Source organism: Spermophilus citellus (genome assembly GCF_964194105.1).
Source record: "Spermophilus citellus genome assembly, chromosome: 4".
In the NCBI taxonomy this organism is placed as follows: Eukaryota; Metazoa; Chordata; class Mammalia; order Rodentia; family Sciuridae; genus Spermophilus; species Spermophilus citellus.
This window is the reverse complement of record NC_138185.1, coordinates 63,382,327-63,400,270: the sequence shown is the minus strand read 5'-3', so window position 1 is coordinate 63,400,270 and position 17,944 is coordinate 63,382,327. Positions and strand designations below refer to the sequence as shown.

General features: G+C 41.3%; 1 protein-coding gene across 1 annotated transcript in view; it reads left to right on the top strand.

Annotated features, from left to right (window-relative positions):
• SV2B (synaptic vesicle glycoprotein 2B) overlaps positions 1-17,944 on the top strand; it is a 180,538-nt gene that overhangs the window by 88,901 nt on the left and 73,693 nt on the right. Inside the window, exon 2 of the mRNA XM_081292247.1 lies at positions 8,930-9,018. The gene's annotated coding sequence lies outside the window, so the exon portion shown is untranslated. The remainder of the gene's footprint in view (positions 1-8,929; positions 9,019-17,944) is intronic.

Here is a 17,944-nt window from a genome sequence, read left to right as displayed (position 1 = left end):
TAGGGTTGTTTGTGTTGTGAGCAGCACTATTAATAATTACTTGGAGGTGGATTATCTTTAAATGCAAGTATATATTTGATCATACCAATAATCAAATATAAACAATTAATGCAAAAATGTTGGGTGTGCTGGAGCACCCCAACTAGCATTCAGTGTACACTAATTAAACACCATAAGCAAATCACACAATCCTAAGGCAGCCATGAGCCCCAAAATACCTCCAATGCCACACAACTTCTCTTAGCTAAAGAGCAGACATCGTCCTTGTTTAGTGGTTCTTTTTAGCCCCTGGCTGGACATCAGGGAATAGTGGAGTCAGTCCAGGGATGGACAGCAAGGGGGCCAGTCTCACTGATGTCCTTGGAGCAAAATTATTCAATGTGACAGGACCAGCAATTTAAATACAGTTGCAAGTCGGTGGTGCACATTGGTGATTGGTTACAGTGAAAATCAATGTCTATTGGTTATGTCCAGTGAGGTGATGTAATTGCAGCTGGGCATGTTCTTTGTACATGTCCATGGAGCTGTGCTCCCTATTAATTGTAACCAGTCATTGCTAAGCATGCCTATGGCTATTGCCCCTCACAGCTCTTTATGAATTGCAAGCAGACATGACTAAGCAGTTCAATGGCTGCTGTTCCTTATGGCCACCAGCTTAATGAGTCCCAGCATGCCCCAGCATTTCTATGGCCTATGCTCCTTATAGTCTGGAAGAAAAAAATCAACCCACATATGTGATGTGTTGACAGTAGGTAATATTTATTGTGATTTACACATGTCCACCAGTGCTGATTTATCTATCCATTTCCTTTCTTTTGATTCTCATCATCTGAGCTATTTTTTTACAGAAGGGAATACTGAGTTTAAGAGGGGCTGAGTGATTTTCAGGAGATCTGCCCTTGAATTCAGACCCCGGTAGGTCTGGAGGCTCAAGTTGTTTTCTAAGGTGACCCATGCTCAACGATGACCAGCTCACTGTGCTTCTTAAAGAAGTCATTGAGCTCTTCCCTTCCACTACTCTCCCTTCTCCTTTGCCTCCTTTCCTTCTAGAAAGTGTTTTTTTTTTTTTTTTAATCTGGCATCCTGAACATGTCTCCTCTCCTGGAGCTAATTACTATTAATATTTTGCTGAGGATTTTTGCTTTCTGGAAAGTTCTCCATGCATACCACTGTGCATATGGCATTGTCTTACATGGATGACACCCAGGGGGCTGCTCTTCAAAGCCCCAGCTGAGGATACTGTTTTCAAATTCAGTTCTGTAAAAGTTAGAAACCCCTGCAGGAATTTCTTTGGATTAGAATCATGAAAACTTGTTCCTTTGCTTGGAATTCAAGAAGGGCCACCCTTTAGGGGACATCATGGGCCATGCCTATTTGGAAGCTAATGGTCAGAAAAATATTTGAGTCTGTTCATGTAGATGGGTGGCTCATACCTATCTAAGGGGCAATCCCTTGTCTTCTGGTTTGTTGGCTGATGTGCTTCTAAGGATATAAATGTTAGAGACTTAATCCTGGTTTCTTTCTTCTTGGCTTGAATATATTCTATAGCAGCAAAAGCATACTCAAAGTCAGCAGTGTTCAGAGGAGGAGAAATGGGTCTTCTAATTCATTTAGAAGGTTGATAGGCTGATGTTCAGATGTTAGGATCCCTCTTTGGACTCATCATACCAAATGGGAGGGCAGATTGTGATCCAATCCTGGGGATGTGCACATTACAGAGAGGACTGAGAGAGTGAGAAGGGAGCATATTGGTCAAGAGCAAGGGCAAGCTGATAACTAAATAGAAGATGTGGAATTAAGTCTGGCACATGGTGTTCACCTTGTAATCTCAGTGAGGCTGCGACAGGAGGATCAAAGGTTTGAGGCCAGTCAGCCTGGGCAACTTAGTGAGAACTTATCTCAAAATAAAATAAAAAGGGCCAGAGATGTAGCTTAGTGGTAGAACACCCTGGGTTCAATCCCCAGTACGAGAGAGAGAGAGAGAGAGAGAGGAAATTCAATGATGAGTAGTTTTCTATAAAGCTGTAGGATTTTATTTGAAAAGGTGGGACTGAAGTCTATCTCTGTGGAAGGCATCCAGTGTCAAGAGCAAAGAGCTAGCTCAGGAACTAGTCTGTTTGAACAGTTTAATATTGTAGGGAAGAAAATGTAATTTCTTTTCCTCACCCATTGTGAGGTTCATAGCTGAAATCCCTATAACAAAAGACAGATTAGCCAGAGAAAAGCATACAATAAAGTTATGTTAACATAAAGTCTTATGGATAGGGTATTGATTTAACATCCCAGCAGCCATCTTAAATGTAAACCACCATCTTATGAGATAAGTTTCACTTTCCTGTACTTCCTCTTACCTGAACTCTTCCCACCCCCATTAGTGACCTACCACATGGTACCATAAGCCAATCCCAGAAGGACACGACCCCTTTGCTCTGGAAAGCCCCATGGTGCCATCTACCTAAGCCAATCCCATGCTGTTCCCCACTCTCCCAGCTCTGATGCAAGCACCCCCACCCTATCCCATAGCGCCACAAATACAACTCCAAACCCCTACCCCACAAAAGTTCATCACCCTAACATCTTGGGGGTCTCTCTCTCCTATAGAGAGATGGCCTTTATTTGTCAGCTTTGACAAATAAATTCTCGTGTGGATCTCTGCCTGGTCTCCATCTTTCATTTCTCGCTCCCCCGTCTCCCTTTCCTTGCTTTCCCTTCATTATGTGATCCAGGAGTCTTAAGAAATGAAGGCCCAAAGATGGAGGAGGGAGATCTGCGTATTTTTATGGATCGATTGTGTACAGTGTGATTGGAAGATAAAAGGTTATAATCTAATGATAGTGAGCTCAGATGGGTAGGGTCTTGGCAATGGTTGGTTCAGTTTCTTCTGGGCATCATTGTGTGACATTCCTTCCCTCCAGGTATAGAGAAAGACACCTGTCATATGGGGTCTTAAGAAGAGAGGGAAATGAGAGAGTGGACTGTTTTTGGAAGAAGGGGCAAGGGGAATTCTAGTTTCTGTGGCCCTCATCAGGGGAGAGAGAGGCAGGAGAAGCCATAGAGACCTCTCTGCTCTGTTATTTCCTCCATCTTTCAAGATGCCAGTGCTTCCTGCATCATATCAATACCCACAACTGCCCAGATCTCTGGCCCAGCGAAAGCAGCTGGAACTTTTTCCGTGTAGTAGAAATACACTGGTGTTTGAGCAGCTGGTTTCAAATTCTCCAGGAGAGACCACTAAGTCCTCCCCATTTTGCAAAGCTCATGTTATCTATATTTCTATTTATATGCACAACAGCTTGCAAATCACTTCTTTCTTCCTTTTATTTCCAGGGGGAGTCATCACTGTGCAGTTTAGGATGAAGAGGAAAGTGTCTTCTTTTCCCTTTGAAAAGAAAACAACAAGTTGTTAGTTGATTTCAGAGGTGAAAGTTGCTAAAGATCATTTTGCTAATGACAGTCTCATACTCATGGAACGCAGAAAGACATCGTGTATTTGGTTTCAAGGCTCCTGATGACAGCAGCAAGCAGCTCTGGGGGTGGACCCCGATGATGCCTGATGTAGGAATTGTCCTTTGTGCCGCATGTTGCAGTAATGTACCATCTGTTTCTCTGATGATTCTAGTAACTGTTGAGGGGCCTACAAAAATATTCCTGCCAGGTCTTCTCAAAATGTATCTTTTTCTCTCCTTGTGTAAGACAACCTTTTATATAACAAGGAGATTTAAGAATAGGAGGGCAATGAAGACTCATTTTGTAAAAAATGATTTTGTCACCCAGCTTGGTGGATATCTCTCTCTCTCTCTCTCTCTCTCTCTCTCTCTCTCTCTCTCTCTCTCTCTCTCTCTGGCTCTCTCTCCCTCATCTCCTTTTCCTGCTCCCTTGGGATTCCAGGACACAGCAATATTGTTTCAGTATCCAAGGATAGTTTAAAGATGCCCTAATGGACTCTGGGTTTCTGCTTGGGGATCCAGTTGCACAAGAGTCCAATTTTCTCTCTATTTTTCTTCTGTAATACCCCATTTATTGTGGCACCATCAGTGCCACATGGGAGACAAAGATGATTAAGAGATGTACCCTGTCCATAAGTTGCTTACAACCTAGCAGTGGCTGCACAAGTGAGTGCCTGGCAGGATGGCTTTTGGTGGCTTTCTCAGAGTTGTTCAGAAATGTTGACATCATTGGAATGTTTTTTCCTTGCCAAATATGTAGGAGTTTTTTGAACAGGAAAACCCAACAGTGGAGAGAGCCATGTTGAGGAATTCTGTAACCCAGTTAGCTGAGCCCATCAGGTGCCAGTCAGAAATCATTTGTGATAGTCTGTGATCACGTGGGGAAGCCCCAAGATCACAGCAGATGAGGCAATCTTGGTTGGGTCTGGTTCTGCCCCTTTCCAGGTTTGCTACCTTGGACAAATCCCTTGACTCTCTGAGCTCTGTTACCTAAGCCCCTCTCAGGTCTTTGGGGATTAGATGCCATTGGGACAAAGCCCCTCACATGGACTATAGGCTCATTTCTTTCCCCTTGTCTGTTCCTCTAGGATTTGGAGTAGAGCCCAGAATGGCACAAAATGCTAGGCTCTAGCACTAAATATGTTTGCATTCCTGGCAAGATTTTAGCCCTTCCTAATTACAGAGTTTATATATTGCCAAGGCTGAATTAGGGGTGAGGATAAGAGGAGGAGGGACTAATTACAGAGAAGTACTGCACTGGAAGGGGAGAGTGTGTCAGCAACTGAGCAGTTGCAAGATGATTAAGAAGAGATGGAGATGGAACGGTATGCCCTGGAGATGTGTTAAAAATGATTATTTCAGGGAAAGACCTGGGACCCCAAGATAACCTAGGAAGTCTCTATGTTTATTTTCCCCACTGAGAAATATGGGGAGGTTTTCAGAGGCCGGGAGAGCTGCAGGTTGAGCATGTATGGCCAGAGCTGGGAAGCAGAGACAGGGAGACACTGACTGTGCAGGGAGAGGTAAGTCAACAGGCCAGAGTACTGACTACAGGCAATTCTAGAGGATGGAGCTTCTCTGTGGGTTGGGTGATGGCAAAGTAAGAATGTAGTAAAGGACAGGTTAGTTTTAAGAAAGAAAAAAATTCATAAAGGCCAAGATTAGAGCAGAAGCGAATCAAGACATGAAGAAGTGGTCCTTGGGGCCTGCCAGCTGCTCTCAGACTTGCATTCGGGGTGTGTGGGAAATAGTCCTAAATCCTCTTTTTGTATATACTACTTTCCCAGGCTCCTTCTCAATAACCCATAGATCTGTATATACAAAGTTTCTTAAGTTGTTTGAGGTTCAAATTTGCAACCAGTGCCCTATTTTGGGACAATAAATCTGCTAAGTTTAATGTCATCTCTGTATTTTTACTTTTGGGGTAGGCTTTCAAAGGTTCTAATGAGCCAATGATAGAGAATATCTTATGTTATATCCTACTGGGTGCCAGGACCTACATTAACTCCCCTAAAGTATTGACAGATAGGTGAACCATGGCAGTGGTGAAGCATGAGAAGATCACTCCCTTGGGGGGAATACCAGAAAGGGAGAAACAGAAGCCAACTGGAGTGCATTGTTCAGTGAGGGTCTATTATGGTTTGGACATGAGGTATCCTCCCAAAGCTCCTGTTACTGCAGGAATATGTAGAGGTAAAATGATTGGATTGTGAGAGCTATAACCTAATCATGCCATCTAGTTTGAATGGACTGACTGGATGGTAATTGAGGGCAGGTAGGGCATGGCTGAGGAAGTGGGTTACTGGGGTTGTGCTCTGGAAGGATTCACCTTCCCTACGACCCCTTCCTGCCTTCTTTCTCTCTGCTCCATTATGTCCTGAGCAGCTTCCCTTTGCCAACCCCTTCCACCATGATGCTCTGCCTCGAATCAGGCCTGGAGCATTGGAGTCACCACTGACACCATGAACGGAGACCTCTGAGACCATGAACCAAAATAAACTTTTGCTTTTTCTAAATTGTTCTTGTAAGGTGTTTTGGTCACAGTGATAAAAAGCTCACGACCACAGGGTCCTTCCAGGTCAAATCAAGGTCATTGATTTGAAGATCTGGAGAAGCCACTAAGGGATTTAGCCAGGCTGTGTGGAGGGGGCTGATGGCCTTGGGGAAATGCAGGGGAGAGGCACACACCATGGCAGTGCTGCTGGAATGGAGTTGGGGGCTGGTCTCCAGACCTTACTTCTTTGGTATAGTGTCAGAATTTAGAAGTTATTAAGATCAGAAAACAAAATCTGCCAGCCACATAAGAAGGGGATTGTCAATACTCTATTTTCTGAGGGTTCATTTGATGTTGATGGTCATAGAGGTCTTAAAGGTCAGACTCAATTCTATTATTGGCTTAGTGGTTTAAACTATTTGTTCCTTATATTTGAGGCAGGCTTTCCGCATGGAGAATTGTTTTTGAATCATCTCTATTTTGGGAAGAAAAAAAAATGTGTCTGAAATGCCCAGCGGGTTATAATATCTCTTTGCTCTGGTAGGCCACTGGGAAAATGACCTACCTATAAATGCTGTGGTGTGTCTGATGAGCCTCCAGGTGGCTGTGCAGCAGAAGAGGGTTTCATTTTAACAGCTCTTACTTTTCTTCCAAAAGAAATATTGCTTCTCAGGAAAAATAGACACGGAAACAATGTCCTCCTCCCTCACCCCAAACTTGTCATCTTTTTCCCTCTGATTGAACCCGAGTTCTAACTGTGCTGGTCTCACTCCTCAAGCACCCAAGTGTCAATTAGCTGACGCCCTCGGTGGTCATTCAAGCCCTTCCCAACCTGGCTCTGAGTGTGTCTCTTCTAAGTGTGGCTGCAGTCATCCTCCCAAAGCCCCTCCTGGCTCTTGCTGGACTCAATGACCCCTTCATAAGATAATTTGATGTTACCCAAGTTTGCTGAGATTCGTTGTATAATTCTATCCATCTTAGAGTTTACTTAAGTGCTTTTAACAGGGATGTGTTCAGTTGTTGTTTACAGTAAAAAGCTCTTCGCCAGGTGTACTAGGTTAGATGGTAAAGTGGAATTGTTAAGGATCTCTCTGGTAGAGAAGGGAGGAGGCCAAGATCCCCAGGGTGTGAGGGTGGAGTGTCTGGCCCACAGGCCCTCCTGGGGGCGCTGATAGGGTCCTATGTACATTTAGTGTTCCCTGCAGCTGTTGTTGGTTTCCAAGAGGCATCGTCTAGCAGAAGGAGATGTAATAAGGGTGTGTCTGGGAGAGTTTGAATCCTGACTCTTGAATTTACTGGCAGCGTAACCTTGGCAAATGACATAACCCTTCTGAACCTTAGTTATCTCATATCTGGAACAGAAAAGTAAAAGTATCTATTTTCTAGCATTGTGAAGTTGCAACACAATGATCAACTTCAATTATTCAGCTCAAAAAATACTACTTTCTCTACCTCAAAGGCAGCATTTCCTATCTGGGTGGTATTTGAAAACTTCTCTCTGGCAAGGATCATCTATCACCTCTATTCTTCTTAGTTACTTACTTTAAAAAATATCAAGTCACTTTTCTTAACTTATGTATTTATTTAGGAAAGAAACTGTATTAATTCTGTAAATACAGGGTATCACAAAAGCAAATACAATGAAAACAATACCATGTTACATCTTTAACTCTTCTGAATTCCAGGTTTTTTTTTCATTTCATTAAAAAGGACAGTTGGCAAATTAGCAAGGAGGTGGGAGAGCTGAGCTGGCCCCTAAGAGACTCTTCTATTAAATTAAAAAGCATTAAAAGAATGTGGAACATGGATCCTCTTTTCCTCTATGTGATTTGATGTTATTTAATGATATGTTTGAATACCTTTTGAATCATGTCAGGTACCATAAAAGGTAACATCTTTGCTTTGGGAAATATTCACCTTCAGAATCAGCCAGTTGGGAACAAATATCAGTGGTCAGGATCCTCATGGAGGTGGAGTGGAGAGTCAGGGGTCTGCTCCAGCAGAGTGTGGGGGAAATTTGGGGGAGGGGTCTCTCTTAAGAAGGCTGAAGATTTGCCTGTAGGGTGAAGTTAAGGCTCTTGCTGTCCTTTTGGCCCTGGTATGCATTGCTGCAGGATATAGTGAATACACAGAAAGGCCTATCTCTATGTGTGTATTTATAAAATAAAAGCTATTTTCGTGGAGCTCTTTCTTGGTTATAGGCACTGTACCAAGCTTTTTGAAAATATTAATTCATTTAATTCTCATAACAACTCAATTGCCAAGAACCCATATTCTCATTTTGCACATGAAACAGAAGCTTCAACAACCCACTGCAATTGTGATTCAGTTTATAAATGACAGAGCTTGTCTGTCTGTCTGTTTGCAATGGGCAAGAGTTTACTTTACAACTCTCACTCCAAGGCAAAAAATATCACTAAGATTTCTTTCTTGATGAAATCAAATCAAAGTAGGATTGGCAAGATGTTCCAAGTTGGTCCCTTAGAACCGACTTCCCTCCCCATTCTGGGAGACCAATTACTGAAATAGTCACCTGAACAGTCAGGTGCCTGGCTCCTTGGTCCATGGCTGTAGCTACAATGGATTTCCTCTCCTCCATCTTTCTGCTGCTTGATGCTGCCTTCAGGGGCAACTTTCTGATATCTGCTGGCAGTTCTGCTTTGAATGAACCAAAGACACTTCTACTCAAGGTCTCTTGATCCTGCTGACAGGATGTGCTATGGGTAAGGGCTCTTACGGCTGATCCCAGGCTTACAGGGAAAATAGCCTCCACATACATCCCACAGCTATTCCACATCCAGAGTGCTGCCTGCAAGAGGGGCAGGTGCTGTCTCTTCTCAGGGAGCTCAACGTGGAACCTCTTTTCCTCTATGTGAATTATCGTCCTCTGAGTTCCTGTAGGCTGCAAATCTGCCTACAGGCTGAGTTCCTCTAGTGGTCGGGCATCTCTGGAAGTCAAAACATCAACCCCTTTCTTCTTTCCTTCTAGCTCAGCTCCTGAAAGGACTTACCTATTGGAAGCTGTGGGTGCCTCTTTGTCCTTGCCTGTGAGTCACAAAGAAAGGACTGTTTCCTGAGGTAAGAGAACTTGGGTTAGTGATGCTTGACTTTAAGTGAATAATCTGGAGAGGTTGCTAGTAAAGCAGAGTTCTGTCCTTCTATCTCATGGAGGTTGGGATGGGGTCCTGGGGTCAGAGTGACATAGCACCAAGTTGATTCTCCTGAAGGGGGTTTGAGGATCATACACTGGAAAAACATGACCAGACTTTAAATACAGAGGAGCAGAGAAGGAGAAAATTGGCTTTGTAGGGAGTAAAGCAGCAACATTTTAGATCATACTGCCAGAAATTCTTGCATAAACAAAATACACATTTATATGTTATATAATAGTATGGATATTATTGGTATAATGACATGAATATATCACTTACCTAGCAAGTTCACCTGGCATTGCAGTTGACAATTTTCCCCCCTAAAAAAGTTAATCAAAATCACAATTGTTACATTACCATAATACTTAACTGTGTAAATACATCATGATTTATATACTCAGTCCCTGTTGTCTAACATATGGGTTGTTTTCAAGGTTTAGTGTTAGAAATAATGCTATGATTAATACATTTCTCCATAAGTTGTTGTCTTATCTTTTTTTTTTTTTTGTATTTTAAAACTAAGAACCATTCTGAAAATTCAAACTAAAGCTGGTATTACTTTGAAGGATTTAGATTAATGTATTTTATTTTCCACCAACCAACCAGTCAACCAAACACAAGGTTTGGTTCTTGTTTAATAATCAATTGTTTCTCATACCTTGGGAACTAGCTTTCTATTCTAACATACTAGCTCAGAAAAGTGCTTCCCATGTCAGACTAATGAACCCGTATGGTTCTAAGTGGGGCAAAACCTATAGCGATTGATGGTGCCTCAAAGAACTGTCTCCCATTAGAAGCCAGTTAAGCCCTGGTATTTTCAGTCCACGGGTTGATGTAACCTATCCAGAAACATGGCTCATGGGGTGCTTTTGACTTGCTTTCAGTTAGGCACTGAATAACTATCAACTTCCTTCATTCAGCAAACATTTTCAAGAACCTTCTATTTTCAAGACTTTGCATTTGGTGTTGGAGATTCAATAATAAGTAAAATTCAGGGCTTTGTCTATCCTGAACTTGCTCACAATCTGCTGGCAAAGATAGACACATAAACAGTATAATGTGGTAAAAAGAGAGACATACACTGCCGCAGTCTTGGCTGGGCACAGAATCACGAGCCACCACACAGCTTTGTAGATTCAAACAGCAATTCTTTATTCCCGAACTCACACCGGCCTCCACACACGTTCTGGGGCAATCCCAGTTCTGCTGCTACCCAAATCACCTACTCCACGAGGCTTTTTTCCCAAAATGCTCTCTGAATCTCACGAGAGTTCAACAGGAGCTTAGGCAGCAGGAACGCCCTAATTCCAGCAGCAATAATCCTCAACATCGAACTTCCCTAAAATCCAAGGTCTTAAACTGGGAACGCCTTGTCTTAAACCGGGAACGCCCTAAACCCAAGGATTGGGATACTTCCTCAAACCTGATCAGCTTTAAACCCGGATCCGCCTTGGTCTTTGAGCAAGGTCACCTTACATGCAATGTCAACAGCGAAATTAACATGGGGTACGCTGGCAAGGAAATTTCCTACTTGGTAATGGCCCTCAGCATCTCCCCCCTTCTGATTAATTAAACAACAAGCAATGTGGCTTAAGGACCGTGCCTGGTAGGTTGTCCAATTCAACATATGGTTCTTACCCGTCATGGGAAAACTGACCTTTAGGCGTCAGCCTCCTGTCTTAGGTTGAATCCACTGCAATCAGATCAACCCGTCACTGACTACCGGTCCAGCATTCAGCCATGCTTGTGGATAGGCCTATGCACCAGTGGGGGGGTGAGGTTCTTGCCTCACCTCTGTTGGCCCCCAAATATCCTTGGTGCCAGTGGGGGGGTGAGGTTCTTGCCTCACCTCTGTTGGCCCCCAAATTTTAGACCATCACTAGTAGAAGGGAGGAGGATACAGAAATGCCACGACACCAAGCCAATTGATGGCTCCTTTGGAAAAATTGCGTCACTGGTGACACCATCAGCAAAGATATGCCAGCAGTACCACAATTCGCTGCATCAGATGATATTTCACAATGCATGCAACTGATATATAGTCCAGGCAAGTTCTGCAGGCAGTTCAAATCGGAGGAGTCTATCAATATGTCCATTTCCTCCCAAAGTAAATCGAGTCCTTGATTGAGCATTACTTGTTGAGTTAATTTCATTGATGCATCAGTTTATGCAGTTTACTGTGATGACTGTCATAGAAGCTGTAGTTTGGTTTTATCTTAGTCTTCACCGGCAATGGGATGGAGATGGGAATTCTGGCAATGATGCTAAAGAGACATTATCCTGAACAGAATTATTAAATATAATGAAAAGGAAAGGTGAAAGTAAACAAACAGATCTGTTAACCTCCTTAAAAAACAATCCTTAACAGCTGTATACCTAATTAAAATTAAAGCATTTAAATCACGTGAATAAAAAAAAAATTCGGATCCATTTTTTCATGAGCGCTCCTTATATATGAAATATGGACATACACACATACAGACATACAACACAAAACAGAAATGTGCACACATAACATACAACACATAAGACAATAAAGGCCTTGTAGTTTTACCTAGGTGAAATCTCCATTGCAATGTTTAAAAACTCCACAGTCAAAAAATAAAACACAGTCAAAAAATAAAACTGATCAGAAAAACATTAACCTAGGTTTGTATGAGCTCAAAAATAAAATAGAACTTTACGATGTGGGAAAAATGCAATAATAAAATAGATATTGAAAAAAGCACCATGGTTAATCACTGTCGCAGATGTAAGAATAGCCAAACTGGAGCTCTGGATATCAGCTGTTATGGATTTGAGTCAAATCATCTTCTTTTTCTGTAGAAATTGCTTTAGTTAATCTCTCTGGAATCCAAATCGGCTGCTGTTCTCCCTGCGGAAAAACACAGATGGAACCCCGATTCCAGACAATAACTGGATCAGGACCTTTCCATTGTCCTGTTAGAACATCTTTCCAAAGTACCTTAGGCTTATGTACATTTTTCGGATACATATGTCTTTCCGCAGCACTAAGTCCTGATGAATCCAAATTTAAAAAGTTTAGAGTAAAAAGGGTTATTTTAAGTTTATCTTTGGGGGATATATACCCCTTACCAATTCCCTCTTTTTGCTTTAATAGGTACGTTTTAATAGTTTGATGAGCTCTTTCAACTATGCCTTGTCCCTGTGGATTGTATGGGATTCCTGTTATATGAGTAATACCGAATGATGAGCAAAATTGTTTAAAAGAGGCAGATGTATAACCAGGACCGTTATCAGTTTTTAACTGTTTAGGAACACCCACAGTGGCAAAATTTTGTAAGCAATGAGCTATAACATCTTTAGTTTTTTCTCCGGCATGAAGGGAGCCCATCAAAAATCCAGAAGAAGTATCAACTGTAACATGTAAATATTTTAATTTTCCAAATTCTGGCAAGTGTGTGACGTCCATCTGCCAAATATGGTTAGGTATCAGTCCTCTAGGATTGACTCCAAGATTAACTTGTGGTAGAAAGGTCACACAATTTTGACATTGTTTTATTATATGCCTGGCTTGTTCCTTAGTTATTTTAAAACGCTTTTGTAAAGTATTAGCATTAACATGAAACCTTTTATGAAAATTTGTAGCTTCTTCTAATGTAGAGAAAATATGTACGTCATGTGTAGTTTTATCTGCTAAATCATTGCCCAAACTAAGGGCTCCAGGCAATCCTGTATGTGCCCTAATATGTCCTATAAAGAATGGATCTTTTCTGTCCCATATTAGACTTTGTATAGTGGAAAACAAAGAAAAAACAGTAGAGGAAGGGGAAATCCTACCAGCATCTTCAAGGGAATTAATAGCATTAACTATATATTGACTATCAGAAAATAAATTAAATACAGAATCTTTGAACATCACAAAAGCTTGTAAAACTGCATTAAGCTCTACCTTTTGAGCTGATTGGGTACTAAAAACGTAAAAGTTTGATCAGGGGTAACTACAGCTGCTGTACCATTATTAGACCCATCAGTGAATATATTTGGAGCATTCATGATAGGTGTTTTCCTTGTCATTTTAGGAAAAATTACAGGATGCTTAGACCAAAAAGACAACAAAGGATTCGATGGCAAATGATTATCAAATGAAACATTAGATTTACACATGATTATTGCCCAAGTATTTAGCTCATTAGCTAACTCATCAATTTGATCCATAGTATATGGAGTAATAATTTTATTGGGAGAAATTCCAAACACTCCTTTTGCTGCTCTTATTCCTTTGAGTATTAATTGTCCTACAGCCTCAGGATACCTAGTAAGAATAGTGTTAGGAGAATAAGATAAATGTATCCACAATAATGGACCTTCTTGCCAAAATACTCCTGTAGGAATATTTTTTGTTGGTAGTACAATAAATAATAAAGGCAAACTTATATCAATTCTATCTAAATGCATATTTTCCATATAAGTTTCAATAATTTTTAATGCCTTTCTAGCTTTAGGAGTTAACATTCGGGGTGCATTAGGATCTGATGGACCCTTTAGAATATCAAATAAAGGTCCCAACTCTCCTGTTGGTATGCCTAGATAAGGCCTTATCCAATTTATGTCTCCCAATAACTTTTGAAAATCGTTGAGTGATTTGAGTTGATCTACTCGTATTTGAATTTTCGGTGGACGGACCATGGTTGAGGATAATAGAACTCCTAAATAATTAATTGGAAAATTTAATTGTACTTTATCTATTCCTATCTCTAGATTATAATTTTTTAATAAGTTCGTAAGTGTGGCATAACATTCCAGCAATATGTTTTTATCTTTATGTGCTAATAATACATCATCCATATAGTGAAATATTTTTAGTTCAGGATTTTGATTTCTAAGTGGCTGGATTGCTTTATTTACATAGATTTGACACATAGTTGGACTGTTAGCCATACCTTGAGGGAGTACTTTCCACTCATATCTCTCATCGGGACCTTCATGATTTAATGCAGGGATAGTAAATGCAAAACGTGGACTATCCTCGGGATGAATTGGAATCGAAAAAAAACAATCTTTAATATCTATAGATAAAACATGCCACGTTTTTGGTAAAGCAGACAATTGAGGAATCCCTGATTGAGCAGGTCCCATAATAACCATCTCATTATTAATGGCTCTTAAATCTTGCAATAATCTCCATTTACCCGATTTCTTTTTGATGACAAAAATGGGAGTATTATGGGGAGATACGGAAGGTTGTAAATGTCCTTCCGCTAATTGTTGTTTGACCAGATCATGGGCTACTTGTATCTTTTCTTTAGTCAAGGGCCACTGAGGAACCCACACTGGTCTTTCTGATTTCCAAGTAATTTTGATTATCTCAGTGGCCCTTTCTGAAAATCCGACCCATGTCTGTCTGTTCCTTGATCTAATTGAATTGGTGCTGCTAAACCTTGTTCTTGTTTTCCTAATCTTTTTTCTTTCTTAACACCTTGTCTAGCCCTAGTAGTGGGCGCATTAGAATTGATGTTATTTGTTAACATCAAACCTAGTTGATCCAGGACATCTCGTCCCCATAGATTAATAGGAAGGTGATCCAAAACATATGGTTGTATAGTTCCTTCACATCCTTCAGGATCCTTCCAATCTAATACCATAGAACTTCTATGGGGATTAGTAGCCACTCCTAGGCCTCGAAGCGTTTGAGTGGCTTGTTGTAATGGCCAATGTTTTGGCCATTCTCGACGAGATATAATGCTAAGGTCAGCACCTGTGTCCAGTAGCCCATTAAACTCGTGCCCTTGAATATTTAGTTTTAGCATCGGGCGAGAATCTAAATTTAAAGACAACATAGCCCAGTCTCTCCACACCTGTGGAGCCTAATCCCTTAGAACCTCTTTCTACATTATGACTAGAGAACTTATTATGTAGGCTGGGTATTATTAACAACTGTGCTATTCTATCTCCAGGTGAAATTACTGATATACCTCCTGGAGAACTAGCTATAATTTTTATTTCACCTACATAATCGGGATCAATTACCCCAGGACTTATCATAAGTCCTTTTAATGTAGATGAACTACGTCCCAATAATAAGCCTACTGTTCCTTGGGGAAGAGGTCCTTTTACTCCTGTAGGAATGATTTGAACTCCCATCTCTGGAGTTAATACTGCTCTGGCAGAGGCGCAGATGTCCAACCCTGCGCTCCCTCGGGTTTGTCTGATGAGGGATTTAATGGACAATGTGTCCTGGGCACCACCCTGATGGTGTTGCTGGGTTCCTCCACTGCCCCGTATATTTGTGGTTTTGGGCCCCGGAGCATTGGGCCCCTCACTCCGTTTTTTGGCAATGAAGCCTGATGCCTTTCTCCACGATATTGTGGGTAAATACCTGATCCTTGTCTGTTTTTTGATAACGGAGTACCTTCTATGGTGGTTTGAGAACGGCATTCATTAGCCCAATGTCTCCCTCTACGGCATCGTGGGCAAATACCCGGTATTCTATTCCTTTGATTTCTAGTTTTGTTAAAACCTCCTCTTATAGGGCAACTCCTTTTAAAATGTCCTGTTTGTTCGCAATTATAGCATGTTTCTGGCCTGGCATCTAAAGCCTGTTGTACTGCAGCTGCCAAGACTTGCCCTTGTTCATTAATATCTCTACATAGTTTAATATATGTATTTAAGTCTTCATGTCTCCATGGTCTAATAACCTCTCTGCAGCAACGATTCGCTTGGTCATAAGCAAGTTGTTTTATTAATGGCATTGCTTGATCTGTATCCCCAAAAATTTTGGCGGCTGTTTGAATAAGCCTATCTACAAAGTCAGCGTAAGGTTCATTAGGTCTCTGTATTACCTTAGATAGCTGACCTTGTGAATCTCCATGTCCTTGTAAAGTCTTCCATGCCCTAACTGCGTCTACAGCAATTTGTGCATATACAGCAGGATCATATTCAATTTGTTGCCGTTGACCCTCATAAGGTCCTTTTCCTAAAAGCATTTCTAGATTTCTTTGAGGGTAACCAGCTGCTGCATTTCGCCTAGCTGTCTCCGTGCAAAATTCCTCATTGGCAACTTTCCATAACAAATATTGTCCTCCATTTAGCACAGATTTACACATGCTAGCCCAATCTGCTGGCGTCATGTCCAAGTTAATAATGGATTCGACCATGCTTACCGTGAAGGGAGCTTGGGGACCGTAGGTTGTTACAGCCTCCTTTAACTGCTTCACTGTTTTAAAATCTAAAGCACGGTGAATTCGCTGCCCTCCTACCTGTTCAAGTACAGGGCATGCTAATCTTTGAGGTCCTGTCTCAGGATCCCACTTATCAACTACGGGGTTTGAGGGCCACTCAGCTGTTTCCATCCGTGGGGCTGTTGGTTGAATTACGCCCTCTGGTAATAAAACGGAGTTAGTAACAGCCTCTTGTTGTGGCCCTTTTCCTAATAACCCCTTTTCCTTTAAATTTTCTTCCTCTGTCTGACTAGCTCGAGAGACCTTCTCTTTTGCTTGATCTAAAATGTCTTTCTCCATGGTCTGAATCTCTAACACTTTGCTTAACACCTTTTCGGTTTCTTTTTTACTAATTTCTAATCTTCTATAAGAATAACGCAACCCAATAAGATAACACAGAACAAAACCGAAACTGAATGAAACAAAAACTGAATAAAAATTCGCTGTATCAATTTTCTCTTTCTCTGGGCTGACAAACTTCAAACCTTCAGCCATCCATTTTTCCCAGTTTGCCTGAGAAATTTCTAGGGACAGGCAGTTTGAAACAAAAACGAAATAAATCAGAACAAGAACACATTGTTTTTTAAAATAGTCACCCATTCTCTCGCCTTCCCTCAGGGGCGAGGAATTTCACTTACCTCCAAGTTTCAGACGTTCCGCGTACAGGCCACCAAATGCCGCAGTCTTGGCTGGGCACAGAATCACGAGCCACCACACAGCTTTGTAGATTCAAACAGCAATTCTTTATTCCCGAACTCACACCGGCCTCCACACACGTTCTGGGGCAATCCCAGTTCTGCTGCTACCCAAATCACCTACTCCACGAGGCTTATTTCCCAAAATGCTCTCTGAATCTCACGAGAGTTCAACAGGAGCTTAGGCAGCAGGAACGCCCTAATTCCAGCAGCAATAATCCTCAACATCGAACTTCCCTAAAATCCAAGGTCTTAAACTGGGAACGCCTTGTCTTAAACCGGGAACGCCCTAAACCCAAGGATTGGGATACTTCCTCAAACCTGATCAGCTTTAAACCCGGATCCGCCTTGGTCTTTGAGCAAGGTCACCTTACATGCAATGTCAACAGCGAAATTAACATGGGGTACGCTGGCAAGGAAATTTCCTACTTGGTAATGGCCCTCAGCAATACACAATGCCTTGGGACCCATTGGAGTAGTTCTAAATGTTTGAGAGTTAAAAAGCCATCAAATTAGTTTTAAAAATGGTTATTTGGTTTGTAAATGTTGCTCTTAATTCCAGAGTCAATATCTTAGATATTAAAATGAGAATAATTATGTTATACTATATTTAATAGATAGTTCAAAGAATTTTTATAGATACATCAGAAAAAGATATTGCTAAGTGAAGTTAACCAATCCCAAATAACCAAATGTCGAATTTTTTCTCTGATATAAGGAGGCTGATTCATGGTGGGATAGAGAAGGGGAGCATAGGAGGAATAGACAAATTCTAGATAGGGCAGAGGCGTGGAAGGGAAAGGGAGGGGGCATGGGGTTAGAAATGATGGTGGAATGTAATGGACATTATTATCTAAAGTACATGTATGAAGACACGAATTGGTATGAGTATACTTTGTATACTGCCAGAGATGAAAAATTGTGCTCTATATGTGTAAGAAGAATTGTAATGCATTCCACTGTCATATATAAATTA